Genomic DNA, 12866 nt, shown 5'->3' on the forward strand with positions numbered 1-12866 from the left:
AATATGTTGCTTTTGAAGTGGTTCTTTTGTGGCTGTATTGATCCTCTTGTACATTTTTTTTGTTGAATCTTTGTTTACAATGGTGATTTTTCTTGAAGATTTTGTTTTTCTTTTTTCAGTGTTTCTTTGTGATGATTGATTGTTATGTGGTTTTAGGAAAAAAAAACTTAAAAGTTTTTCTTTTCTCAACAATTTTATAATTTTATTAAAAATATTATAAACAACATCATCTTAAAACATTATCAAAAATCCCAAACAGTGTTAAAATCACCCCATAACTCAAATTTCCAGTGTTGCTGCTAATATCAAACACTTGCATCTGACATAGCCATGATTAGTGTCAAATTTTTAGATTTAACCAATGATGAAATAAAAATTCCACATCACCAATCATTTCGCAAAATTCAATTTTAACAGCATGATTATGGATTAGAGGGGTTTATGGGTTGGATTCAACTAAGTTCGGGTCAAGTCGAGCTTATACAATGACAAATCGTATTTTTATAATTAGCAAGTAAAAAATTAAAATACATAACATTTTAAAGTTGTTGCTAATATTTTAATGTTTAGTAACAATTTATTTTGTCATTGCAAATTTTATTAATAATTCAAAATGACTAATCATGCCATTGCTATTACTAAGTAGAAAACTTAATTATGTAATAATATTTTAAAGTTGGTGTTAATATTTTAACATTTATAAAAACTTAATTTTTAGTTATAAATTTTATTAATAATTCATAACAACAAATTGTGTCATTGCTTTTAATAAGAAAAAAATAAATTATATAATGACGTTTTAAAGTTGTTATTATTATTTTAATGTTTAACAACAATTTATTTAGTCGTTATACATTTTATTAATAATTTACAACAACAAATTGTATTGTTAGAATTAATAGATTGGCGGTTAAATTATATAATAATATTTATAGAATTGCCAATATTAAAATATATAGTAACAATTTATTTTATATTTAAAATAACAAATATAATAGTTGTTATTAATATTTTAAAAGTTGAATTTAACATATGCAATAACGAGATTTAATATCATTGCTGTATTACACCACCAAATTTAGCCGACATCCATGGTACAAAATCACAACATTTGCAGTCGGAGATTCGTATCTACCTTTCTGCACATCACATCACTAAATTTTTTTTATCAATATTATTAATTACTTATTGTATGAATCCTATAATCTGAAATAAGAGGGAAAAGAAAGATTAGCACGTTCTTTATGTTGATTTATTTAAACAAAAATGAGGTAGGAAAAACAAATGGTATTTTCTACTCCACATTCTTTCTTTTTTTTTCTTACATTTTTTAATTTCCATGTTGGGAAATATGGACATGGTATATATAATAAGAGTAATTATATGTTATTATTTATTATCATAATATATTAGCCCAAATTAATAATGATCTAATTTAATTAAGGTTTATTGGCTTTAATTATTAAATAAAGTATAGGTCAAATATGTATAGATACTCTAGTAACTAATTTTTAAATAATTATGGTTTGATTAGAAATTAGGGTTAATGTGCAAAAGTTAGGATTATGGTTCTCAAATTATACACAACATAACTTTTTTAATATCTCACATTTAAATAAGAGAGAGTCACATTCTCTAGATTACTTGTATGCTAATTTGGAAGATCAAAACCATAATATCTGAATATTTCAAGAAATCGATGAATTCAGGTACATTTTTACATTTAGTTTTGCTCTTTTATTTATTCTTGATGATTTGACATGACAAATCATGATTTATGGTTAAGTTTTATACCAGATATTACTTTACAGTTCTAATAAGTGGCATCCGAACCTCGTCATATCAAATCATTGAGAAAAAATAATTTTTTATTATATTTAGATTAATTTTTTATGAATATTTTATTGATTTGATATGTGTATTAAATGTTTTTAATCATACATGTTAAATCTTTTGAATTTATGTAAAGAAAATAAAAGTTTTTTTCTTTTTCTTTTTTCAATTTTTAACTTTGGTGTTCGAATATTAAACCTCAATTATGAATATTTACAATCGAATTATAATTCAGAATTCATCGTTTGAATTATATTTGCAATAGAATTCAATGTATGGTTGTATTATATAAAAATTGATTTGTGCAATTAGGATGTTCTCGTACAAATACTCCAGCATATATATTAAGTCTCATACAATTGTTTTGTAATACCCCAAACATAGTCTAGACGTTCTGGCCGAATTTGGTGATGTCGGGTTTTGGAAACCGTGTTGACTTGGAAAAACATCAATCTTTGAGATTTATTAGAACCATAAATTAGTTAGTTTCTTCACCAGAACTTATTACAGCAGAGGCCTTAATCGTTATAGTTTGGAAAAACAATCGTGTTTTTAGGAAAACCGTTTTTTGCATAAAATTCATTGTTTTAATAAAACAATTTTACCAAAGCAATCAAATTGACAAACAATCCAAAAATAAACAGTTAAAAACCAAACAGTCCAGAGAGTCCCCAAAAATTACAACTCTCAAATAAGTCCAAATTTTAAAATAAACCAAAAGTACTAAGTTTAACTGTTTTACGATATAGTGGTCACCGCTGTGTCTCCGCCACACCGTTCCGCCTAAATCTGTAGATTACCTGACAGAATAGACAAACAGATGTGAGTTTACGTAAACTCAGTGTGTAACCTAGCAGAATTAGACAAGCAAACACACAGAAACATTTCAGACAATCAGATACAGAATCGGGCTTATGCCCATCTCACATACAGTTCTAGAAATAGATGTACAGGTCAGATAACAAATTCAGATAAGAAAAATCCTACCCCCATCCTCTACACACCAACTCCGACCATCCCTGTGACAGCCCAAAGTTGACCCTAGTCGGGAAGTGGTTTCGGGACCGCTAAACCGAGTCACCGAAATGTTTGAATGTGATACTTATTGTGTAGAATATGTAATTATGAATGTGTGAAAATTTCAAGCTTCAATTTGGTTGATTTCATGTGAATTTAGTCAATAGGACTTATGTGAGAAAATTCTAAAATGTGATAGGTCAATGGGTGAGGACCTATTAGTGCATGTGGACAAAGGGGGGGACTTGCATGTCAAATTCCCCCCTAATGAGTAGTGGCCGGCCATGACGAGGAAGGATGGGCAAAACATGTCATGAAACATGTTTTGTTAGTGGAAGAATAAAATAAGGAGTATGGGTAATAAAGAAATGGAAAACAAAAGAAAAAAAAATGTGTGTGTAGTGTTTGTCCCCCCATTGCCGTGAGCTAAAGAAGAGAAAGGGGGGAATTTTGTTCATCCTTTTCTCATCTTCATGCTTGCCAAAAACTAGAAAGAAAAACAAAGAAAAATTTTCTCATCCTTTGGTTCATCCTTGGCCAAAAATTTTAAGGAGGAAAGAAGAAGAAAGGTGAAGAGATTCGGCCATGCATGTAGCTAGGCTAAGGTAAGTTTGATGATGTTCCATGAGAGGCATGCATGTTTTAGTTGTTAGCTTGAGTTCTACCTAACCCATGGTCTAAATCTTGCTATGTGATGGAAATGGCACTTGACCATGGATGAATCATTCTTGGTTGATGTTTGATGTTGTGGTGATGAGGCATGAGGATGAGTTAAGATTCGGCCTAGGTGGAGATTGTGTTAATGCCATTGCATGCAAAATATGAAGCTTGTTAATGATGCATGTGATGATGGCTTGATGATTCTTGAACCTCCTTTTTAGCATTTTTTTTGTGTGAGCACATATGTGCATTGGTTGCTAAATGGAGAAGAATCGGCTAGCAAGATGTGTGCTAAGGCCGAATGTAACTTTGCATGTTAATGAGCAATGCATGTGTTAAATTGATGAAAAGGGGGAGGATGCTTTACTAGTGTGTATATGTGTGTATTAAGTGTTGAAATCGACCCCAAAAATGGACATGCATATTCGGCCAAGGGCAAAGAAATTAGCTAATATGTTGTGTTGATGCATGATTTTTGCATGTATGAGACTTTAATGTCTAATGTATAAATATGGGCTAAGTGCCTTGTGTTCATCTTTTGATGCCTAAATGATGAAATCAATTTATTTGTTTGATTAAGCTCAAGAGCAAAGGGGAAATAAAACCGATAAAGGGAAGGAAAAAGTGGTTGAATAGCTAGCGGAATCGTTCGACAACACCCGAGGTAAGTTCTTGAGTAAGAGAGCTTAAATTTCGATGTGATTAAATCATGCTCTATGTGTGGCTATTAAGCCGAATGTGCAAGGACAATATGTGCCTTATGTTTGAAGTTTCGTAAACGAAAATGAAATATGAATGTACCATGAATTATTGTTAGATGTGCATGATTAATTGAATGCTGTCCGGGCTAAGTCCCGAAGGCTTTGTGCTAATCGAATATATCCGGACTAAGATCCGAAGGCCTTTGTGCGAGATACTAAATCCGGGTTAAGTCCCGAGGGCATTCGTGCGAGTTATTAAAGCCGGGTTAAGTCCCGAAGGCATTCGTGCGAGTTGTTAAATCCGGGTTACGTCCCGAAGGCATGGTGTGAGTTACTAAAACCGGGCTATGTCCCGAAGGCATTTGAACGAGGAGCTATATCCGGTTAAATCCCGAAGGTACGTGATTTGGTAATGAATGAGCTTGCTGTAAAATTCCAGCGAATACTCGAAAAACATCCCAATATGGGGATATGTTACGTATGTGTTGAATTAAATCGAGCCCTTACAAATAAATGTTCGCTCAGTTGATAAACGAGCTATCGGCCTTCGGCTAAGTTAGTCTATTGTGTATGTGCATAAGGGTTGTTAATGTTGCGAAGCAAGTTTAATATCGATAAATTGCGTATTATGAAATATTCCGTTTAGCTAAATGTGTGATATTCTTGTTTATGCTGGAATTCCTTGCTCAAACTTACTAAGCATAAATTGCTTACTCGTTACATTGCTCCTCTGTTTTATAGATTTTTGGTTCTCCAGCTATCGGACTCGGGATCTTGAAGTCGAAGTCGCCCACACTATCAAAGGCTCTTTTGGGTACTATTTTGGTTGAATTTTGTTATGGCATGTATAGGACTACCCATTGTTGTCTTTCGAGTACTTTATGAAATGTATAAGTGTACAGCCATGCGAAAATGGCTTGTAGAAGTGGAGTATGGCATTAGACCATTCGTATTTATGAATGTATAGATGGTTTCATGATGTAACTATGTTGGAATGGAAGTGTTGAGCAAATGATCAGCCACTAGAATGGCTAAGTATGACCATATGTGGGCTTATGTATGACAAGGCCCTAGTTGGTCCATGAAACCCCAAATTAGGTAAGGTTCACTTTGAAAACAGAAGCTGATAGCAGCAGTGGTGTGGATTGGAAAAATCACAAGAATTCGTAGGAGTGGAGTTAAATAGTGAATAAATTATGTAATCGAACCTTGATGAATATACTTTCATATGGAAGTAACGAAACAATTATAGGAACAGTACAGAGAGAGATATTCGGGTTCTTGTGGAACAGGGCCAGAACAGTTTCTGGATTCACTGTTCCGCCTTTGGAAATTCACTATAAATTGACCAGAGATAATTAGGGGTCATACCATATATGTATGGATTCCTCTCTGAGTCTAGTTTCCACAGAAACAAACGGCATCAGTATTGAAGCTCTGTGCAGAGAGATATCCCAGTCGTAATGGGAAAAGGTCAGTGTAGTCGACCCCTGTAACATGGGAGAATTTGACTAATAAACTGTACTAATTGGCCCGACCAAAAATTCTAGAAAAAAATCCATAGGTGGGGACATGAGTCTAGTTTCAGGGAAAAATCACAAAACTGATTTTTGAGTTGTGAAACTCAAGATATGATTTTTTAAGCGACTAGTACTCAGACTGGGCAGTGTCTGAAAAAAAAAATTTCAAAGTTTGTTAACATCTCGTGTCCGACTCCGGTGTCGGTCTCGGGTTCGGGGTGTTACAATCCCATCATATCATGTGGGGTTAAAAATACCCACTCATCCCTACACACCATATTGTGTCATTACGACACGTATCAGATATAGTAAAGCCAAGCTGCCAGAATATAGGCGATGATCTTCAGAACACTTCTCCACATATATATAAAACGCACCCCAAAATAGATGCAAACATCAGATACAGATTTATCAGACTATACATGCTCAACAAGCTTTACACAATAACAGATACACATATATTAGTATAATCAGGCATACATTAGTATTTGATCAGATCAGTTTAATAGAATTTCATAGCATACAGATAAGGGTTTAATTAGCCCTTATTGACCCCACGGTAGGTTCATAGTCGAACGGAGTGACCCGCAAGACCCTAGGGAATATTTCAGAATTATAGGCCCACATGCCCGTTTGGCTTGCCGTGTGGGCCCACACGCCCAACTCAACCTAGCTCGTGTGGCCCACACAACCGCACTCGAGCCACCACACAGCTGTGTCTTGTGCACGACCATGCCTACATTGTTACACGGTCGTGTCTCACACACGGCCGACCACACGCCCGTGTGGCGTCAATAGTGCAATTTTTCGACTTTTGCAGAAGCCTCGTTTTCTATGTTTCAGGTACACGCCTAGTATAGATTCGATGCAAAACCACTCACGAGCCTTCCAAGACTTAATAACAGCATACAAAACACCAATTTAGTGACTACATTTGCTAACTTGCCGACAACAATCTGACCAAAATCTAAACTTACCGACGACGAAAAGCTCTATTAACATCGATCAACAAACGAAATGAAAATCACAATTCGTCGACTTTTCCTGTACCACAAAAATACAACAATGTTTCAATCCTTCTGAAAATAAAGATAAGAATAATAACAACGAAAGCCCACTTCCCTACAACATGAAGAGAAAATAAGGATTCACAATGCCCCAACAAGAAGGATTAACAAAATAAGCAAGAACGGAGGAGAAAGTTCAATTCGACAGCAAGAAAAGAAGACGACAAAAACAAAAAAAAAAGGATTTTGTTTCTTGGGAAAAAATGTCAAAAGCAGAGGGAATTTTGGAAAAAATAACAAAAATAAAAATAAAAATTCAATTTTGATATCCCCTAACTTTCCACTAACACCCAAATCTCCACCACTTCAGCATTTTAATTCCACCAAACACTGTTTGCTACCCAAGCAAAAATAAATACCCACGCTAATGCAGGGATTCGAACATAGGACCTCTAACACACCAACTCCCTTACCATTCGAACCAGCAGGCTCATTCTGGTATGAAATTATAGGCAATTTAATATAAGCCCTCTAGACAAAGTTAAGTTTTAGATCCAAAAATAACAAAATTTGCTAAAGGTAAGGTTTGAACCCAAGACCTCACACACACACCTAAAACATTTAACCACTGAAATAGATACATATTTGTGTCAAGTACTTATAAAAACATAGATAAAAAGATTAGGGCGTTACAACTCTACCCCCTAAAAGAAATTTTGACCTCGAAATTTACTTGATCAGAACAGATGATGATACTGCTGATGCATCGAATCCTCATGTTCCCACATGGCCTCCTCAATGCCATGATTCTGTCACAAAACCTTTACTAACGGAATGGAGTTCCTCCTCAGAACCTTGGTATCATGATCCAAAATCTGAATCGGCTCCTCCTCGAAAGTTAAATCTGGTCTAACCTCGATCTTTTCAACAGAGACAACGTGAGCTAGGTTAGATCGATACTGCCTCAACATCGAAACGTGAAACACATCATGTATGCAGTCTAACTCTAGAGGTAGCTTTAACTGATAAGCGATAGGTCCCACACGTTTCAGAATCTGATACGGCCCAATAAACCTAGGGCTTAGCTTGCCCTTACAACCGAATTTCAGAACCTTCTTCCACAGAGAAAACTTAAGAAAGACAAAGTCCCCCCACAAAATACTCAATATCACACTTCTTCAGATCTGCATACGATTTTTGTCTATCAGAAACTACCTTCAGATGTTCCTGACTCAGTCTAACCTTATCCTTAGTCTTAGAAACGAACTCAGGACCCAAAACCCGATGTTCACCCAACTTAGTCCAACATAATGGTGTACGACACTTACGACCATACAGAGACGTAATGTGCCATCTGGATGCTAGACTGAAAGTTATTATTATAGGTGAACTCAGCTAGCAGTAGATAATCCTCCCAACTCCCTCAAAAATCAATCACACAACCCCGAAGCATATCCTCTAGTATCTGAATCACTCTTTCAGATTGACCATCAATCTGAGGATGGAACACAGTACTGAAGTCCAATATCGAACCCAAAGCCTCATGCAATTTCTTCCAGAATCGAAAAATGAAGCAATGATCCCTATAAAAATAATCGACACAGGAACCCTATGTAGTTTAACTATCTCCGAGACATAAAGCTTTGCTAACTTCTACAGAGAGTAGTTGGTTCGAACTGGGATGAAGTGAGCAGATTTGGTCAAAATCCACAATGACCCAAACAGAATCTTTCTTAGTGGGTGTTAAAGGCAGTCCACTAACGAAGTCTATCATTACTTGTTCCCACTTCCACAAAGAAATATTAAGAGATTAGAGCAAACCCAAGGGCAACTGATACTCAGCCTTTACTTGCTGGCACATCAGACAATGAGCAATAAAATCAGTAACCTCATGCTTCAAAATCAGCCATCAGTATAATTCACGGATATCTTGATACATCTTATTACCACCGGGATGCATAGTATAAGAGCTACTATGCACCTCCCTCATAATCGACTGCCTCAAATCCAAATTATTCGGCACAAAAATTCAACCTCGAAAACATAGCACATCATCATTATTTAGCCCAAAAACAGAAGTACTGTCACTCTCAATCTGATGAAACCGCAAACCCAGGGACTCATCCCCTAACTGCCTATCTCAAATCGGATCAATTCAAGTCGACTTAACTCGTAACTTAGCTAATAGACTCCTATCATCAAACAGACTAAGACGAGCAAACATCACCCTCAAATCAGACATCGCTCTTCTACTGAGAGCATTGGCCACCATATTGGACTTATCGGGATGGTACTCTATAATGTAGTCATAATCTTTGAGCAGTTTAATCTAATGGTGCTGCCTAAGGTTCAACTCCTTCTGAGTAAGGAGATAGTTAAGGCTCTTGTGATCAGTGGAGATGACACACCTCTCATCATACAGATAGTCCCTCCAGATTTTCTAAGCAAAGACTATAGTAGCCAACTCGAGATCATGCGTCGGATAGTTTCCCTTATGTGTCTTAAGCTGCTGAGATGCATAAGCCACAACCTTACCATCCTACATCAGAACGTATCCCAAACCGACATACGATGCATCACTATAGACCACAAACTCTTTACCGGATTCAGGCGTATCAGAACAGGAGCCTGAGCCAAAATAGACTTGAGCTTCTCGAATCTCGATTGTTGCGCTTTAGTCCAAACAAACAAAACACCCTTACTCAAAAGCTTAGTCAATAGAGTCGCAATCAGAGAGAATTGATACGATCCGCTCTAGGATGAGTCGAGTCGTATATAAAATACCTGATCATCTATGAAGAATTATCGTTCGGTTTTGGACAAGATGAAATGTAAGTATGGAAAGAAAGGAACTCAAAAGTAAGCAGGAACCAATACTAGAGAGTATTGACCCAATTGCTTATAGGCTTTTAAGGTGGTCGGATGAAAGAAGGTAAACCTCGACCCACTACTTAGCAAAGTAGGAACATTGGCATAGTTTCGAATGCCACACTATGAATAGTGATAAGTTCGGGATAGATGAAAAATAGGTTGATGCCACTAGGCTTCCTAGATAAGCCAATAAGTCTTCAATGAAATTAGGGAGAAAAGAATCTCACCAAATAGTTTCATTAACAAAGAAACAATAATCAAAGTTCAACAACCTTTTCAAATGACAACAAACAAATATTTATAAGCTAAGGGGAGGTAGTCGAATGGATAAAAGAACATTGCTTAAAGACTAAGTAAAATTTGGCTAAAAAATCTAGAATGAACTAGAAGAAATAATTAAGTGACTAAGTCTAAATTCAGCTACTTGGAACGCCATTGGGCATGCTTCATGGAGAAGCAATTCGGCTGAATGAATGTGAAGCATGGGAGCTTGATAGACATGTCTAGATTTGGCTAAGGAGAGAATGAATAGAAGCCTTCATGCATGCTTTGACCGAATGGCCACTTGGGAAATATCAACTGGCATGTCTTTAATTCTTTGTCCATTGGTCTCCACGAAAAGGCATATGGGAATAAGGAAAATTCAACAACTTTTAATGTTATCCATGCATGTTTTCTTTAATGCTTCAGCAGCTCATTTAAGTCGTCCATGTATGGGAAACACTTCAATAAATGTCATCCATGAACATGTCTTGGCCATGCACAAAACACCCTCTTAAGTGCTGTACATTGAATTCGTTTCTTGCCATGAACCTACAACAAATTAATGCATCAAGTAAACAACAATTAATTTGGCCATACATGCTTACCACAAATAGCCTCTTTAATGGACGCCCCTTGCATGTTGAAAAACTCCTTAAATTCGTCCCATGCTTGTTCCAACATCTCTTTAATTCAAACAGCAATTAACATGCACTATAAATTTGGCTGGACAAAGTAGAAACATGAATTAAATTCAGTTAAGGCATAAATAGCTTATTTAATTTGTCTAAGCTTAGGACACTTTAAATATATGTATTAATTCAGATGCATTGATTCTATGTACTTACTAAGACACATTAAAACATGTCATAGATTAAGACAACAAATTAAATTCAGCTAGAATTAATTTTTATCATGGAATTAATTTGTCCTAACTAAAGACACATTAAAATTTAATTAATTATGTCCAAATTTTGACACACTTAAAGGACTAATTATTTGAGTTGACTTTAACTAAAATTCACTAACTCAATTAATTTAATTTATTCCAGCAAATTAAGATGCATGAAATTAAATAATTTCGAACCAAGCTCAATGAGCTTGCATCAAACCGAGTTGAGCTCTAATGAGCTGAGTCAAATGAGTTGGACGGAGCTTGGGGAGCTGGAAACGAGCTACGATTAGTTTGCCAACAGTGCAATGCTCGGCTTGGTAAGCTTGACCAAAGTAGTTCGCGGGGCAGGTTCATATCATTCCCCCCCTCTTGAGGGAGACTTGTCCTCAAGTCGAGCTGTTTGTCCGCTAGAAAATATTTTCTCTCACGCGACTTTCCTTAGTCAAATGGGACAAAGGTTATCACACAAACTTTTCCAAATTTACTCACTAAATTTGACAATGAAAAGTACAACGAACTCAAATTCAAATAACACATATAAAATCCAGTCCAAAGATCATATGGCAAAAATTTTATTTGTTCATAATATGGATGCTTCATATTATTGCACAATTTCGATATGCCATCAATATGAACAATTGAATAGAATGGAAAAAATGAATGATTAATCACACAATTTATCAAACAAGACTGCATTCCTCGTTTCAACCACAACATTCCTGATGGATCAAAACAAAGGACATATTCACTTGGCTTTTTTATTTGAACAACCTCACCTTGCCGTATTTTTTTGAATGGACGTACAGTAGCAGGATAAATAACATGACCACTTTCCACCAAGTCATTTTTAACAACACCGAGTGCTTCACTTTTCAAACAAAACAAAGACATTTTTAACTTACCTTGTAAGTTACATGACGAAAGTTCGAATTTACCTCGTTCTTGCAGAACAAACTTTTGCTCCTTAGCAAGGTAATGTAATCGATATTTTGGACTCGAATAAACCTAAAAAGGTAAAAAGTTAAAAAGACAATTTACACTTTTCAAAATGTAATCTCCACAAAAATAGAAAATGTCAATACCATCAGGAAGGATATACTTAAAAGGACATTTATTCATAGGTGGATAGCATGAACCGATTCCGGGATTAAAAACAAAATTTCCAGAATCAAAAACTTGATTTTGATTTTGTAAGCTCACCACAGGATTTATTTTCAGAAATGAAGATAAAGTTCGAATCAAGTGAATAGGTGCAAGAAATTTATTTACAAGGGAATTATGATGCTTACCTTCTCTTAATAACAACTCAAAATGGCTTACTCCCGACTTAAAGACTCGATTTTGGTCACTTAGCCTGATATACAGTAAGAGTTTCACTTTCTCAAATAAATCACAAAAATAGAACAAAGAAAGTTTAGGCAGACAAATATGTAGAAACTCATACTTCAAGAATCTCAATCAGACAAGCAGATCGAAACATGGAAATTTTGCACAAAAATTCAAAGATTTCTCTTGAAGGACAAAATCAAACGGATTATTCATTGTATGCGAAAACCTTTGAACACATATGTCGAACAAAGAAATTGTAAACATGCGACTTTTCAAAAGTTCAAATCTAGCACAAACCAATTGAATAGGCATGTTTAAGCAAAAAGGTTTAGCACATATATTCAAAGAGTTTAAGTATTCAAACACATCAAAAATTGTACGTGCAAAACTTTTATCACAAACCGCCACGATTCGCATAGGCGAAATCAACTCAACAGAAGGGTTAAACATGTCATAAGACAAATTTTTCGTGGCTCTTCTTGAAATAAGGATATTCACATCAAAAGTTGAAAAATAACTAACCAGATCAAAATTTGGAGAACTTTCAGAAATTGAACCATCAAAACCTTTATTAACAGTTTTTAAATCAAATGATCGTGACTCGATAATCATAGAGTCCTTACCTCGCTTACCTTAGGACACAAGTGGGCAATTGTCATTCTCGTTCTTACCTTTCTTGTACAACCGAAATCACCGCTCGTTGGGAAGGTATTAAAGCTGGAATTGGTCACACAGATTGCTAAAAACCTGGGAAGAGATATCACAAGAAAAA

The sequence above is a fragment of the Gossypium hirsutum genome, chromosome A09, assembly GCF_007990345.1.
Source record: "Gossypium hirsutum isolate 1008001.06 chromosome A09, Gossypium_hirsutum_v2.1, whole genome shotgun sequence".
Classification (NCBI taxonomy): domain Eukaryota; kingdom Viridiplantae; phylum Streptophyta; class Magnoliopsida; order Malvales; family Malvaceae; genus Gossypium; species Gossypium hirsutum.